The sequence below is a fragment of the Schistocerca serialis genome, chromosome 7 (assembly GCF_023864345.2).
Source record: "Schistocerca serialis cubense isolate TAMUIC-IGC-003099 chromosome 7, iqSchSeri2.2, whole genome shotgun sequence".
Taxonomy (NCBI): Eukaryota; Metazoa; Arthropoda; class Insecta; order Orthoptera; family Acrididae; genus Schistocerca; species Schistocerca serialis.
Window position 1 is genome coordinate 245,954,130 of NC_064644.1, and position 18,703 is coordinate 245,972,832.

Sequence of the window (18,703 nt, forward strand, 5' to 3'; positions counted from 1 at the left end):
GTACACTCTCCTGGAAACAACTTAGGAGTACAATAGGTTATATTTGTTATTTTCAGGTCACCTAACCATGGAAAAGCTGTAGAACATCTAAGGGATCTTGACATTTAATTCAAAGCTGAGTATAATGAACTTTTGCTTGCTCTTTGTGATGCACACAATTAACAAAAAGTTAACAGATAGCAGAGTTCTCTAAAACCTCAATCGAACTTACACAAAATTACGCTTACGCTGGTGGTGGGGTACCAAATTATGTGAAGACAGTATGGAGAAAAAGCAGCAAGATCTACTAATCTGGGCAGCTCGCTAACTCAAAGTAAACGTGACAAAAGGGACGAAATATTACAGTCAAACAGGCAACACAAGTTGGGTAGCAGAACAGGTTGTGAGCAGCTCAGAATATGGATTGCACTACACAAAATTGCAGTAATTGCATTTCCCCAAAAATATGGTAGGGCGCGCCATTCAGCGCTAGACGGCGGCCGGGAGACGAATAACCCGGAAACTTCCTTCTCCACCTTCAACTTCCAACTTCTTTTTTTTTTTTTTAAAAAAAAACCTATACGTGGATGGGACGACTCAGTGTTCTTGTCAATGTGCTGTATCAACATATTGCTAATTTCACAAAAAAAAAAAAAAAAAAAAAAAAAAAAAAAAAAAAAAAAAAAAAAAAACACACAGGGGAATGCACCAAAACCTCTGTCTTGGCACATAAAAGACACATTAACAAACAAGAAACTGCATTCGCTGATAAGAGCGATTCCTGGCGACTTTGAAGCGTATTGTGACTGACAAGGTGTGACACTCGTCTCCGATCCCTGTCAGATATTTTTACGACCGCTCTTTGTTCGCGGCTTTACACAGCTGTGAGCAGTGCATCACTCTCCGAAAACACGTTGGGTAGATCTCCTTGATGACAACTTTATTCACGGTATGATAACGAGCACAAGCAAACATGATAGCTCGTTACTGCCTTATCCACCCATCTTACTGTGCTGATTCCATGCATCGACAGTGGAAGGTAACATGAGCACCTGGTACGTTTATACAATTTACAGCCGGACAAAACGACCACTATGTTATTCTACGTAAGTGACGAATATTTTTCCTGTTGAACTTATTTCAAATAACCTACAGCCAGCATTACTTCAGTAAGGAATTCTGCGTATCTATTATCCGGTAAGATTTCTTCAATTAAATGAGGCCTACTTCACATAGTGTCCAATATTCCTGCTCTGCGTATTCACAATCTATTGCCTCTTACACTGAGGTGACATAAGTCATGGGATACCTCCTAATATCTTGTCGGATATCCTCTGGCCAGGCATAGCGCACCAACTCGACGTGGCATGGACTCAACAGGTCGTTGGAAGTCTCCTGCAGAAATACTGAGCCATGCTGCCTCTTTAGCCGTCCATAATGGCGACAATGTTGCCGGTGCAGGATTTTCTGCACGAAATGGCCTCTTGATTATGCCTCATAAATCTTCAATGAGATTCACGTCGGGTGATCTGAGTGACCAAATAACTCGCTCGAATTGTCCAGAATGTTCTTCAAACCAACCGCAAATAATTGTGACACAGTGACATGAGTAGCTGCAAATGGTCTCCAGGTAGCCGAACAATACCAATACTTCTTGATGCAATAATTTACAAACAGCCGTATGCATTGTAGAAATTTATTTTATTTTATGAATTTCTATGTGCTACCTGTTTCGGCATTACAGTGATGCCATCTTCAGGCCACAGTCGTCATAGTCGTAAAATCATTATACACGGAAGGAGCCATAAACTGGATCCGTGAATCAATCGACCTGCAACACCTCTTGGTGGCCAGGCGACACAGCTATTGCAGGACGATTAATTCACGGATCCAGTTATATGGCTCCTTCCGTGTATAGCGATTTTACGGCTATGACGAATGGGGCATGAAGATGGCATCAATGTAATGCTGAAACTGGTAGCACCTAGAAGTTCATAAAATAAAATAAATTTCCACAATACATACGGCTGTTGGTGAATTATTACATCAAGAAGTTCATGCCAGCCGTCGTCCCACGATCCATAACGGACCAACGAAGATTAAATACCAATACCAGTCAATGATTGGTTCACTTTGACCAGAGGATCCAGTACATTCTATGTAAACACAGCCCTCACCATTGTGGAGCGACCAACTTGCATAGTGCACTATTGACAACTTGGGTCCATGGCTTCGTGGGGACTACGTCACACTCGAACGCTAACATCAGCTCTTGCCGACTGAAACCGAGGCTCATCCGACCAGGATACGGTTTTTCGTCGTCAAGAGCCCAACCGATATGGTCATGAGCTCAGGATGGGCGCTGCAGGCGATGTCGTGCTGATAGCAAAGGCACTCGCATCGGTCGTCTGTTGTCATTGCCCATTAACGCCACATTGATTTCTGCGGTTATTTCAGCAATGTTGGTTGACTGTTAGCCCTGACAACTCTACGCAATCACCGCTGCTCTCGGTCTTTAAGTGAAGTTCGTCGGCCACTACATTGTCCGTGGTGAGAGTGTTGTGTTGGCAGAAGAGCCAACACCGTGTTGCTAGAGGAGGCCGAAATGCACGCGTTTTAGCTCACGCAGGCTGGCGTGAGGAGGGAAGAACTATACTGACGTGAGGTCTGGAACATGACAAGGAATTAGAATTCAGAAAGCGGACGTAATTAGTTTGATACTTAACTTTAATCCATTAATGATGAACGTCGCTCTTGACGGTACCTGATTCACAATATTATGTGTTCAGAATAGTAACTGAATATGGCGCCTTGCTAGGTCGTAGCAAATGACGTAGCTGAAGGCTTTGTCAAACTGTCGTCTCTGCAAATGAGAGCGTATGTAGTCAGTGAACCATCGCTAGCAAAGTCGGCTGTACAACTGGGGCGAGTGCTAGGGAGTCTCTCTAGACTAGACCTGCCGTGTGGCGGCGCTCGGTCTGCAATCACTGATAGTTGCAACACGCGGGTCCGACGTATACTAACGGACCGCGACCGATTTAAAGGCTACCACCTACCAAGTGTGGTGTCTGGCGGTGACACCATCGAGAGTAGTTCCTGAAATATGATATTTTCGGCACACTCTTGATCTGTGGATCTCAGGATATTGTATTCCCTAAAGAATTACGAAATGGAGTGTCCCATGCGTCTAGCTGCAACTGCCATTCCGTGTTCAGAGTCTGTTAATTCCCGTCGTGTGGCCGTAAGCATGTCGGATACTTTTTCACTTGAATCACCTGAGTACAGATGATAGTTCCGCCAATGCAATGCCCTTTTATACCTTGTGTGCACAATACTACGGCCATCTGTATATGCGTATATCATTATCTCATGACTTGTCACCTCACTAGATTTTCAACCTGTCTCAGTTTGTGCGGAGTCTCAAGAGTCCATTGATGCGTATTTCTTATGTGGGGTGTTCAAAAGAAACGGTGCCAAATAACGATGTTTTCCTACCTGACCAAGCACATGGAAGTCAGAGCAACATGTTCGGGCTATAGTGCGGATGCTCAACCTGCTCCCCCTCGAACTTGGCCATTGCGCCTTGTGTGGCCTTCGAGACGTGTGGGCGCGTATTACCGCGGAGCAGAATCACTCTCCCCGAGAGCAGCGCAGGTCGTTAGCTCTTGAAGGATTTGCGAAGGCTACGGAGTGTCTCACGGTACACGTCACCGTTAACTGTTTTACCGTGCTCAAGGGATTCGATGGGTATTGGACTTCGGGGTTCGAAAAAGACTGCAGAGCTTCGTATTATTTAGCGCGAGGTGACGACGCATGCTACCATTGCCTAGGTGTCTCACTACGTTATTCCAAAGCGGCGTATGCAAATTGCGACAGGTTCGGTTGTTACGATGTTTCGTACCTGTTCATTTCAACACTCCCTATACTTTCAGATTGCCATGACTTGTAAAGGTTGCTTCACTGGTAAAGAGAATTATTTCAAGAAGGAACCTATTGTCTTGACGTGCATCAGAACAGGATAACATAATTCCACGTGTCTTCTGAAATCTTGTGTGGTTAATATACTAATTAAGTGACACATGATATGGGTGGAAACTGTTAGCGCACAAAATGCGAAAAACCCTTGACTGACGTATTCCAGAGGCACTAGAAGTTTCGATGGTGCCAACATACGGATTAGCGAGCACAACTGCCAGAATACTTATTTCGTTCGCTCTTCTCGCTGCTGGTTTGCCACTTACCCTCAGATAAACATTTCAGTGCTCCTTCAGTTATAGTTTTTTTAACATTTGCTGAATTGATATTTCTGTTGGACTTTTGTGTGTAGAACTCAACCGTTCACTTCGAGTATTTTCTGCATTATTTGTAGAGAAGTAGACTAGCTAATTTCTCTTCGTTTGTGAAACACGTCTTTTCTAATGTATCCATCACTCTGTAGATTGGTGAGAAGTACGCTGGGAAAGAATAGAAATCTGCATTTGCGCTGAGGCCTTTTTATATGTGCGATGTGGCGGTGCATCCTTTTCTTCTTAATCTTACATGAAGTACTTCTTTATTTTGGTGTGAAAGCACGAACTTCCGCAATCTGTTCGATGTTCAAAACAGTGAAATCCTAAGTTCTCAGTATTGTAATTTCTCTGAAGCTACTATTCAGATTTTGAAGAGTGAAACGCAGTTTCAGAACTATCGTATTATCAGCATAATTATTTATAATATTACTTGCAAAAGCGACGTTGATATAAATATCTCAATAATTAATATAGCTACGACAAGTTCCTTATCTTTTTAAAAAAGCCAGATTTCTGTAAAAGTCCATTCATATTCGTAAGATGCGAAACAATTTGGAGACAGAACACATTGTAATTGCTGTAAATGTTCCATTCCACATTCCTCAGTTTGCTGAAATATAAAGATCAATTTTGAAATACATTCAAAAAATATTACCGGTTATACAAAGGCTTGATATTTTACACTCTGTGTGCCCCATAGTAAAGCACAATATGTAACTGCTCTGTACATGAAGCACTCAGTAATCACTATCTCCTACACTAATAACATCATGTGGTGCAATGATAGGAGCTTGGAATAACTGTGTGACGTTTATCACTTTTTGTAATGGTATCACAAATGACGCATCTGCCATACACAGTGTAGGGTCTCAGATAAGAGAATTATCAAACAGATTTCGTCACCCATAAATGTATTATACATAAATGAAGCGTTTCCCATGCCGCAGCACGGTGAAACAATTCGCTAACCCTGCAGTGATAAAATGTTGCACAGGTTTATAAATAAAAGTGAAAATAGTTGGCCATACGTTGCACTGGCATGGCAGTGGCATCACTCTCACGGAGTCAGATATACATAAAATATTTTCGGAGTCTTCACCTACAACATCAGTAACTGCTTCGTCCACATTTAATTTAAAGCAAAATACGAAGTTTTGTTGCAACCCTACAAAAATGTTCTTACTGGATAAGTTGAGAGCATCTTTCACACTTAGTATATCAGGTGCAGATTCTCCTTTATATGCATTGAGTAAGCATGTTGAGCTGGAAGCAATTGTTGCTGACATCTGTTACAACATCTGGTGCAATCACTGAATACTATCGTCATTCCTTCTCATTTTAAATACCACAGACTCCACCTCGAGTGGGAATTCACAGGGATGTAAAAGGACCTGAAAAGCATCCTACATTAACGCCAGCGGTGAAGATCTTTTATTGTTGGATTGCATTGATTACTACTAATAATAATTAGAGACATGGCTCTGCGCCATTTGTCACAAGTATTTGCCATACATATTTATATTTTATAAGCTGCCTTGAGCATAAAAATTGGTTCATTATTAGTTGTACAGCTCGACTGCTGAATCTACTACAATAGCCTCAAAACTATGTAAATGCACAGAATACCGTATACAGAATGTTGAAGACTAATTTACAATGCATAATGTGTCCCGCAATACTTTCTGATAGGGATTTATAACACCAGAATGCAACTATCCGAGGATTTATAAAAAAGAGTAATAAGATAAACTTTTGATTTAGTACTGAATTTGTGAATGAATCCGTAATTGTGTGTACTGGGCTAGTGAAAATCCGTGCATAACTAGAGAATGGCATGTTAATCTACCTGGAGTATAAGTCTGGTGTGGCCAGTCATCTGCAGAGTTAACCTGGCGGTACTTCTTTGAAAGGATTTTCACAGATGATTCTTATCTACAAAATGTTGCATTCGATAACTCCAGGTCTTAGTGATATTTTTGACAGTGCGGATTATTACTTGCAATGAGATGGGCCACCATCTCACTTTCAACTTGATGTGAGGGAATTTCTCAGTCGCACATTCCCTTCGAGATGGAGAGCACCAAGGGGAAGCGCTGTGGAGCATCAAGCTCTGTCACCAGATTTATCCCGTTTAGACATCTATCTCTGGGATATTGCAAAGAAGACAATGTCTGCCGCAAAAACAACAAACACTGAACAATGTAAGAGAAGAAATTGATCAATATGATTAGTATGTCACTCTAAGTAGTTGTGTCCGCAGCTCGTGGTCTCGCGGTCGTGCTCTCGCTTCCCGAGCATGGGGTCCCGGGTTCGATTCCCGGCGGGGTCAGGGATTTTCACCTGCCTCGAGATGACTGGGTCTTTGTATTGTCCTCATCATTTCATCATCATTCATGAAAGTGGAGAGATTAGACTGAGCAAAGTTTGGGAATTTGAACAGGCGCTGATAACCGCGCAGTTGAGTGCCCCACAAAACAAACATCATCATCATCCTCATCTAAGTAGTTGTGGTCGATGCACTGGGTTGGAAGGTGGTGATATTGAGCATACATCGCTCACACCCACTCTCCTTCGGAATAGAAGGCTCCAGGTCTTTCTCCAGGGTAAGAGGACCAGGTAGCACATACGAGAAAAGAATGGCCTACCACAACACATTGTGCTCGCCATCGTGCTTTTAACATTTACACCAATGATCAGCCCATTACAGAACACTCCAGGCATTTCACCGACGCTGATGACACAGCAGCATTAGCCCAAGTGTAAGACTTTTGAAGAAACAGAAGAAAATTTGGCTTCATCTTTGGACGCGCCTGACATTTATTATGAGGTCAGGCATCTAAGGCGAAATTCCAAGTCTCAGGTGTGCACATTTCATTTATGGTACAGAGAAGCCCAATGTGAATCGGATGTCATATGGCAACGTTAATGACTTCAACATTGACCAACACCTGTATATCTGAGTGTTATTTCTGACTATACACTGTCCTTCAAGAAACATTTCTATAACACCAGTTAAACGTCAGCGCAAGAAATAATATCTTCAACAAAACTGACAGCCACTACTTGGGGAGCTAGTCCTCATGACCTAAGAACCTGTGCTCTTTCTTTGTGTGTGTCTGCTGAAGAGTGCGCCTCACCTGTGTGGTGTGCATCTACTCTAACATCAAGCAGCTTGACACTAGTGTCGACGAGACTGTCTGAAACTTACATGAACGCAGATAGGTGGCGCTCGGTGGGAGTATGTATCGGCCATGATGCGTGCCGATACAGTCCGTGCAGCTGCGATAATGCTGTGTCCCGGATGGCGCAGAGGTTACCACACTTGCCTAGTACGCAGGAGATCCCGAGTTAGAATCCCAATCCGGTGCACGTTTTCGCTCGCCGCCGCTGATTTCGCATACTGTACTGACGTAATATTCGAAATTTGTCAGATTATATGAAGCCAACTCCAACTTACAAACACAACCCGATATTTGAAATAGCTCTCTCCAATGTCAGAAGGACCACTGACGCCGATGTGAAGAGGGCAAAGCAAATCAGTGACCCCCATCATCTACTGCATCATTATCAGCCTACAGTCCGTTCACTGAAATCTAAAAGGAGCTACGTAGTTAGAACTCAACCACTGGAGGGACATCAGAGTCTAACGGCATCACCAGGTGGAGAAGTAAGCTGTCATCAGATATCCCAGCAAAGGGAACGATTTGCCCACACTCTTTGGAGATCACTCAATCGTCTTAGGATGGGCATCTCCCATTGCAAGACCAACATGTAATACTGGGATATCTTACCAGCTGATGAATACATGCTGAGAGTGCAGCACAACGCAAGAGCTGGGCCACTTGCTCATATAGCCTCTAATGGAACAATCTTGGACAACACAAAACTGGGTCAATGTAAATAACAAGGCCACCCGAGTTGCTACATTCTGGAAATTCTGATTGGGCAGAGGAATGAATTACTCAGTGAATTATGTTTAGCGGAAGTACCTTTCAAGGTGGGCATGGATGAAAAATTTAAGAATTCTTTGCAAAGCTGTTTTGTTATCAGTCCTATAGCTGCTTCCTGTAATCATACGAAAGGAATTAAGACTATGGTTCAACGACCGCTCGACAACGAGGTGATTAGAATCGGAGCACAATGTAAAAATCTCATTGCATTTGTCCATGGAGATATCTGTGTTTCGATGCTATTTTCTACACTATTTCCACTTTTCCATGCTTCTTCAGCTACCGCTTGCGTGTGGCATACTACGTTACTTCACTTCTCTGGCGTTATTTGCACCAATAATATCTCTAATAGATTTTTTGAATTTCTGCCACAGTGAAGCTATTGTTATTCGTTGCCACGTAATGTTTGACCTGCGTGTGGTGGAAGCCTAAGAAACTTGTGGCCACCTCATCAACAACATACTGTTGAAAATGTGGATTATTGTTTTTCACTACTTTTATGAGCTTCGGATTACATAAACCGTTCAGAACTTTCACACTGTGGCGTTTCAGCTGTTTAAGAATGTAGGCTTCTTCGCTGGCATCGTCGGAGTTTTTTCTTTAATAACTGAATGGCATAGGGCAGTATCCTGTACAACGGCGGCGGCCGACTTACGTTTTCCCATAGTTGTCCCTTGAACCAGTTCAGAAAACTATCGTGGTTCATCTCCTCGTGGTAGTCGCTTTTTTTTGGCGACTTGTAATGGAGGAGACAGTTCGGAACCAAATTATGTTACAGCAAGCAATACAATAATTCTTGCACCGTTTCCCCTGGGAACAGGAGAACTTTAGCGTATACGTACTATCCCATGTCCAGTCTTTTGTGACGGAGCGACCGACATTTATCCATGTTTCGTCGAGCCACACAGTGTCTTCAAAATAATATCTTTCAAAAATCGACAACACCACGCATTGATATCTCCTCGTTCCAATACAATGTTGACTCCATTAATTTTTTTTTTTTTTTTTTTTTTTTTTTTTTTACAGGGAATTGAGGGCTCTGACATCTATTAACAACGAAGTCTTGCTGCCACTGAATAATTCTGCCTCGCGAAGAGTAACCCACGGTTTTTTATTTTTTTTATTTTTTATTGTTGGATGTTCTCGATCCATAAATGATGTGGCGGCAACCAGCATCTTGTTAGAATGAATCCAAGTTCGTTATTCATTGTTCTGTGTTCCTCTTTTTTGTCCGTGGCTTAGATAAACCAGCCTCTTCTTGTTCTGTATAGTATTATTGCTTACAAGCTTGACGACTGTGGTTTTTATTTACCTCCAAAGAGTATGCAGTTCTTTCGATTACCTTTGTTAGAGGCAATAGAATCGCACCACTATCTCTCTCTCCTTTTCGAATTATACCCGCACCGAGCACGGAAACTCACGTGTCTGACCACGCAGATCATGGGCATGTCGCCGAACTTTCCGTTTAGTTCAAAATGGTTCAAATGGCTCTCAGCACTATGGGACTTAACTTCTAAGGTCATCAGTCCCCTAGAACTTAGAACTACTTAAACCTAACTAACCTAAGGACATCACACACATCCATTCCCGAGGCAGGATTCGAACCTGCGACCATAGCGGTCGCGCGGTTCCAGACTGTAGCGCCTAGAACCGCTCGGCCACCCTGGCCGGCCGAACTTTCCGTTTAGCAGTTACAGTTTTCTGCATACTTCCGTTGCAAGCTTCAGACAGTCTGCAGTGCTAAACAAATTTGACGCACAGATAAACAATACATAAAACGAAACTTGACTGGCTGTAGGAGCCGCAGCACTAAGAACACTAAAATATGTAAAGTGCAAGGCCCAGGTTACAGTACAGAAACAGAAACAGACAGTAGCGCTCCAAGTGGACTGGTAATGAACCTCGAATTCAGGAAAATGGGGCTCAATAATCCCTCTTCTTGCTTTGCGAAATGCGATTCTAGATGATAATACTTTTCATTTTCATAGTCAGATGGAAAGCATTTTTATCTGAAGACTGCTTCTGCCACATAGAGGAATTTCTCAATTATTAAAATGAAATTATTAAAATGAATTTACGCAAAATTGTATTTATGTGTAAAAACCGATAGTGCGATTTCGACTGTGTGGATGTTATGAAGTGGAAATTATGTTCCTAATTACAACATTTTCATATGTATTGCATTCTTTGAATTGCACTGTAAATATGTTGCTCATACTACGCTTAATTTTTGGTCTCATCCGTGATATTAGGTGCAATAAATGATTCCAAATTAGTTCTTCTTTCGTGTGAAGTAGAAGCTGTTTTCATCGCATGGTATTCTCTGACTGTGGTGTCACCGCCAGACACCACACTTGCTAGGTGGTAGCCTTTAAATCGGCCGCGGTCCGTTAGTATACGTCGGACCCGCGTGTCGCCACTGTCAGTGATTGCAGATCGAGCGCCGCCACACGGCAGGTCTAGAGAGACGTCCTAGCACTCGCCCCAGTTGTACAGCCGACTTTGCTAGAGATGGTTCACTGACAAATTACGCTCTCATTTGCCGAGACGATAGTTAACATAGCCTTCAGCTACGTCATTTGCTAAGATCTAGCAAGGCGCCATTATCAATTGCTATTTATATTGTGATGCAGGAGTAGGTTTAATAATGAATAAAAAAAATAGGAGTGCGGGTTAGCTACTACAAACAGCATAGTGAACGCAGTATTGTGGCCAAGATAGACACAAAGCCCATGCCTACTACAGTAGTACAAGTTTATATGCCAACTAGCTCTGCAGATGATGAAGAAATTGATGACATGTATGACGAGATAAAAGAAATTATTCAGGTAGTGAAGGGAGACGAAAATTTAATAGTCATGGGTGACTGGAATTCGTCAGTAGGAAAAGGGAGAGAAGGAAACATAGTAGGTGAATATGGATTGGGGGGAAGAAATGAAAGAGGAAGCCGCCTTGTAGAATTTTGCACAGAGCATAACTTAATCATAGCTAACACTTGGTTCAAGAATCATGAAAGAAGGTTGTATACCTGGAAGAATCCTGGAGATGCTAAAAGGTATCAGATAGATTACATAATGGTAAGACAGAGATTTAGGAACCAGGTTTTAAATTGTAAGACTTTTCCAGGGGCAGATGTGGATTCTGACCACAATCTATTGGCACTGAGGACTGAAAGACCTGCAGATTGAAACTGAAGAAACTGCAAAAAGGCGCGAATTTAAGGAGATGGGACCTGGATAAACTGAAAGAACCAGAGGTTGTACAGAGTTTCAGGGAGAGCATAAGGGAACAATTGACAGGAATGGGGGAAAGAAATACAGTAGAAGAAGAATGGGTAGCTCTGAGGGATGAAGTAGTGAAGGCAGCAGAGGACCAAGTAGGTAAAAAGACGAGGGCTAATAGAAATCCTTGGGTAACAGAAGAAATATTGAATTTAATTGATGAAAGCAGAAAATATAAAAATGCAGTACATGAAGCAGGCAAAAAGGAATACAAACGTCTCAAAAATGAGATCGACAGGAAGTGCAAAATGGCTAAGCAGGGATGGCTAGAGGACAAATCTAAGGATGTAGAGGCTTATCTCACTAGGGGTAAGATAGATACTGTCTACAGGAAAATTAAAGAGACCTTTGGAGAGAAGAGAACCACTTGTATGAATATCAAGAGCTCAGATGGCAACCCAGTTCTAAGCAAAGAAGGGAAGGCAGAAAGGTGGAAGGAGTATATAGAGGGTTTATACAAGGGCGATGTACTTGAGGACAATATTATGGAAATGGAAGAGGATGTAGATGAAGATGAAATGGGAGATAAGATACTGCGTGAAGAGTTTGACAGAGCACTGAAAGACCTGAGTCGAAACAAGGCCCCGGGAGTAGACAACATTCCATTAGAACTATTGGTGGCCTTGGGAGAGCCAGTCATGACAAAACTCTACCATCTGGTGAGCAAGATGTATGAAACAGGCGAAATACCCACAGACTTCAAGAAGAATATAATAATTCCAATCCCAAAGAAAGCAGGTGTTGACAGATGTGAAAATTACCGAACTATCAGTTTAATAGGTCACAGCTGCAAAATACTAACGCGAATTCTTTACAGACGAATGGAAAAACTGGTAGAAGCGGACCTCGGGGAAGATCAGTTTGGATTCCGTAGAAATGTTGGAACACGTGAGGCAATACTAACCTTACGACTTACCTTAGAAGAAAGATTAAGAAAAGGCAAACCTACGTTTCTAGCATTTGTAGACTTAGAGAAAGCTTTTGACAACGTTAACTGGAATACTCTCTTTCAAATTCTGAAGGTGGCAGGGGTAAAATACAGGGAGCGAAAGGCTATTTACGATTTGTACAGAAACCAGTTGGCACTTATAAGAGTCGAGGGGCATGAAAGGGAAGCAGTGGTTGGGAAAGGAGTGAGACAGGGTTGTAGCCTCTCCCCGATGTTGTTCAATCTGTATATTGAGCAAGCAGTAAAGGAAACAAAAGAAAAATTCGGAGTAGGTATTAAAATTCATGGAGAAGAAGTAAAAACTTTGAGGTTCGCCGTTGACATTATAATTCTGTCAGAGACAGCAAAGGACTTGGAAGAGCAGTTGAACGGAATGGACAGTGTCTTGAAAGGAGGATATAAGATGAACATCAACAAAAGCAAAACGAGGATAATGGAATGTAGTCAAATTAAATCGGGTGATGCTGAGGGGATTAGATTAGGAAATGAGACACTTAAAGTAGTAAAGGAGTTTTGCTATTTAGGGAGTAAAATAACTGATGATGGTCGAAGTAGAGAGGATATAAAATGTAGACTGGCAATGGCAAGGAAATCGTTTCTGAAGAAGAGAAATTTGTTAACATCGAGTATAGATTTAAGTGTCAGGAAGTCGTTTCTGAAAGTATTTGTATGGAGTGTAGCCTTGTATGGAAGTGAAACATGGACGATAACCAGTTTGGACAAGAAGAGAATAGAAGCTTTCGAAATGTGGTGCTACAGAAGAATGCTGAAGATAAGGTGGGTGGATCACGTAACTAATGAGGAGGTATTGAATAGGATTGGGGAGAAGAGAAGTTTGTGGCACAACTTGACTAGAAGAAGGGATCGGTTGGCAGGGCATGTTTTGAGGCATCAAGGGATCACAAATTTAGCATTGGAGGGCAGCGTGGAGGGTAAAAATCGTAGAGGGAGACCAAGAGATGAATACACTAAGCAGATTCAGAAGGATGTAGGTTGCAGTAGGTACTGGGAGATGAAGAAGCTTGCACAGGATAGAGTAGCATGGAGAGCTGCATCAAACCAGTCTCAGGACTGAAGACCACAACAACAACATTGTGATGCATGTACAGTCAGACCGATGTTCACCAATTATGGATTAAAGTTAAGTATTCCAGCAGCTACGTACTTTTCTTGATAGTATAATTACTTTACCTGTTCCAGACCTCACGCCAGCCTGCGTGAGTTAAACGCGTGCCTTTCGGCTTCCTCCAAACCCCGTGAACTGGCTCCTGCCAATTCACAACACTGACCACATGCCTATTTGTTACTGCTTATGACTCCGTGTGTGAGCTGTTCGATTTAGATGCGTTTTCAGTACATTGCTCGTGTTCTACGTTATTCTAGGTCCCATTCGTTTATCATACTGTCGCGTTTAATGGAGGCCACGAATTTTTAATTGAGTTTGCTAAAAGTACTGTGTGCAGTACTCATTAATAACGTGTGAAAACATTTGCGTAACTACTGTCTCATTTTTTGGTAATTCCAAGGAACAATGCTCCAGTCACCAAGACTACGAAGCTTACTTATCTACAGCTACATTCATACTCGGCAAGCCACTGCGAAATGCATGGCGTTCAAATGCAAGAAGCAACACGGTTCTAAGAAGAACTTCATAAGCATTCTATAACAAGATGTAATAATGTTGGATTCCAATACTGTCAAAAACTGCTAACATGGAGCTCTCCACTAAATGCGAGGAAGTACAGAAAACTGGTGCAAACAAAAATAAAGTAGAATAAAGGCAGTACACTTAACATGCATTTAAATCGAACAGTTCACACACAGATTCATAAGGAGTAATAACACACACAAAAATCCATAGAACAGTATGTGATGAAGCTATCTTCTGTTTTGTATGATACAATAGCAAATATGGGATCATTTAACCCATCCAGTATTATGGATGCAAGCATAACTCAATCAGAATATGAGTATATTTACAATGCAATCCAAAGAGTGAAATACACACAAGATTTTGTAATAAGAAGCACAATGTCGTGAAACCAGATCCTGCTTACTACGAAACGAAAACAAACGTGGAAGACTAAATATAATAACAAAGTGAGATGACTAATAAACTCGCAGCGCTCCAAGTGGCCTGGTAGTGAACCAAGGTCGTGTTACCAGAAGTCCCTAAACGAGTTTCACCCCCATGCATAGCAGAGCGATTTGACAACATGGACTGAAGCAGAAAATGGACCAAGTTTGTTCCCTGATTGGCCGTTACTGTGGAAGTAGCCCTCCAAGCAGTGGGACACCAGTGTCTTTGATATTGTGATCCAGTTATATAATGTTACCTAATGAGAGCAATCGAAAATATTTGTCACAAACACCATCCGAAAAGCATTTCTTTTGGTTTTCTACAGTGCAAGAACCTTCCCACATGTCCAAAAGACTTAAGAACAAAGCAAGAACCAAAAAAACAGAGGTCTGGTAGATCACTCCTCAGAAAAACAAGAATGTTTTCCGTACTATGTATCTGTATTAATGAGATTTTTAGATTTTTAAGCATTATTTGATTGTGAATCCAAACCTGTTCTGCGGCATGGAATACGTCTCTGATTCTAACACATGGCAAACAATTTACAAGATCGAACAGTAAAACTAACCTCAGTCAGTGAGCAATTTTACATTATGGCAAAAAGATTTACTGCTGACTGCCCCAAGTATTAAATCGCAGTCAGATGGAAAGCATTTTTATCTGAAGACTGCTTCTGCCACATAGAGGAATTTCTCAATTATTAAAATGAAATTATTAAAATGAAACTGAAAATTTTCTTGTAGAAATTTTCTTCTTCTTTCTACTCTCATTATCAGAAATAATGTAGCTTTAATAGTTTTTATGTTGCTTGCTAAACTATGCAAATTAACAGAAAATTAATTAAAACACGAAAAATTATAAATCTTACAAACTAAATCTTACATGTGACGTGCAATTACTTCTCACAATCCCTACTACCTAGCTAGTTGTGTAGGTCTCTAGTATTAAATGATTTTCTTTTTTGTACCACAAATATTATAAAGTTATTAATCATTTACTGATTTCCAGTTGGTTGTGTCTTCTCAGTGCTGCAGCCAGGCTCCTGCCCAGGGAACAGTAGGTTGCATCCCTTGCACGACAGCTGTCTGCCACCACAGTGGTGGGTCCACCCCCATGTTACACAGAAGCAGCAGCCTGAGCATGGTCGTTCACAGCAGATTTGGTTTACAAAAGAAGAAGGTGATTTGCGTTGCATTTATTGTGCAATTTCAATTAGTTATTTAAATAACTGAGGGGCATTCAGCAAGTAATACAACACGTTTAATTTCTGAAAGCAGGTTATTATTCAGGAGTCCAATACACCATATTATTCCCCCTCTTTTGGCTACAAAACCCTACTTTTCAACATAACCTCTGTATGATGTGATGGCCTAAGGGCACTTTATTGGGGGGGGGGGGCATGTATGCTCGCATTGTACCACTCTACTGAGCGACGTCAGAGCCAACCTTCTGCTGCATCAATAACCTCTCCTTCATCCATATACTGCTTCTGTGGAGACCATCCTTCATTGGGCCAAACAGATGGAAGTTAGAAGGTGAGGAATCCAGCAGGCACACACCTTTGATTACCCCAACTGGTGGACGAGTGTGTCAGCACTACCAACAGATACATCCAGTTGTGCAGACAGGTGTTTGATCGTGATCCATCGATCATTTCGAATGAGAACTTATGCACATTCCAACATTGCAGGAGTCACAGCTGTGTGTGGCCAGTTGGCATGCAAGAGATTGGTCAGGTGTGCTTGACCTTGTTGCGATGATGACAGACGCTTCGTCCAACAACTCACCTCGTGTTTGTTCACTGCCAGGTCACCATAGACATTCTGCGAGCGGTTACGAACGTCTGCAATGTTCTGGTTTCCCGCCAGACTAAAATCAGTGAAAGCTCCCTGCTTGGAACGCACGTCCTTTACAGTCGCCATTTTGAAGGCTACGTTTAGCGCCATTACCTGTCGGAACTTCATGAAACAATAGGAGCTACAGTGGGAATATTCCACGATGTCGCACAACAAATTCCGCATTTTTTTTTTTCAATCGAAACTGGCTTAGAAGAAATGTATTTGATTACTTATTTAAAGTCCTTCGTATATGAAGGAGTTATTTAATTCTGAGAGGTGCAATCGCAGAATACTTAGATGACGTGACTTAACGAAAGACTATGTAGTGTTTCAAGGAGAGAAAAGATTTACGAACTGTATGTTGACGAAAACTACAAATTGCTTTTTTTGGGAATTTATCCTATGGAACATTCAACTGCAATTGCTGATGAAGTAGACAATGATTCACTGCCTTAATGGAGTGCTGGTTTAAACAGGTTTCCTGTTGTCTGAGCAACGAATAAAATCAGTAACTGTATTTTCAACTATTTCTAGAAGTGATCACAGAAGAGAATCTTTCTTTATCTCTTTTCTTTGTTCTTTCTCAAATGGGACGAAACTGCAGATACACAAGAAATTAACTACTTATAGTCAACGGATTTATTTACTTAAAATAGAAGTTTGCCACATTCGTAATCCCAACGTAGGTTCCGATGTGGAGGACTAGACGACGTCAAAGTTTAAATTTATTAACCCCAAAGAGAAACTGAATCATATTAGCGATTCAGTATCGAGTATTGTATCAAGTATCAGATGTAGTTGTGGTTGTGGCAGAACAGCAGATGGTCGGTATTTAATAACATATATTCCTCGTCAGTTTTCAACATCCTACGTTGTTTAAGTGTAAGATGTGCACCCATAATACCACCCACCAACATGTACTCATCATATCTTTCTCAACTTATCAGCCAACATGTTATTGTGCCTTGTAGAGAACACATCAGAAATAAGAGTCTTCCACTGTGCTGGGACTCACAAGACATTTTCAGTTAATTCGGCCGAGTAGGAGGATACACTTGTCCATATTCCCATATAATCTGTGTGCTGCTATACTTCTGAACTGAATCCCACTACTGATGTTTTTGACAAGTCTTCCTTTAGGTATATTGCATGCCCATGAGTAAACAGATTGTTTGTAACCATTTACAGTTGGTGTTCCTGAGATACAGCTTACGTCACATTCCCGTGCATTCCTGATGAAGGTGTGCAGTTGAATGCACTCTCAGCATGACAGCCCTTAAGCCACTCTGATTTATGTCTGTTACTTGAAATCCACATTATCTGATAACAGGAGTGAAATGCTGAGGCTGCGTCATGTGCTTCAGAAGTGGCTCATTAACTGATAGCAATCTCGAAGATAGCACCTGAAGTCTAGGCAATATTGCTGTCACAGCTGTAGTTGGGAAATCTGATACGTGAATGATGCAGATGAATTATTCGTTACGATGACGACGTCCTGCAGTTGCTCAATATGTTAACGACAATTTAATATCGTGGGTTGGGCAGAGAGAATCTGCGATGTATGATACGTTCTACAGCCGATACAATTATCGCACGAATAAGTGGGTGACAGTTGGTCACGCCCAGCCATCAAGAAGTGGCGCCAGATAGTTCTTGTATCTCTAAGAAGCCCAACGCGCCTAGCGAGATACCACATTATCAAGAGGAGAAGAGATCAACTGAATATTTCTCCTCGTAAGCGACACAAGGGAAACAATAAACTAGTAGCTGCACTTTGATCTGAAATTAAGCAAATATTTGGTATGAGCCAGATGAAAATACAACTCTTGGTTGCCTTGTGGTGTTGTATTACCAGTTGTTATCAATGCGACGTACATATTATATTGACTAAAAGTTGAAGCTAATTCAATAGCCTTTGAGATTAGCTAATACATAAGAGGCTAGAACATCGACCCTCTTATGCAATGGATGCTCTACATAAATATTTCATTCAAGATATTACGAATAACAGAAAAGTCTATATCCTCCCCTTATCAAGAGAAAAAAAACCTCCATTTCACAGATTGTGTGTGGCAGAATTGTGCCAGTATCATTGGCGCCCATCGTGACTCAGCAGTGCTGGTTTTACGCTGAGGGAATGACTGCTCGCGTACTTGAGAATTTCTTTAATATTAGCGTCACAGTAATGTAGGATGTAGTAAAACGTTGTTCGAATCCATTTGTAATTTTAAGAGTAGAAATTTTCATAACTTGTGATGAAGTGAAAGAATACGCGAATTACTTGTTTTGATTCTCTATGAATTAATGCAGACCAAGGTGTTGCTAAATTGTTGCCAA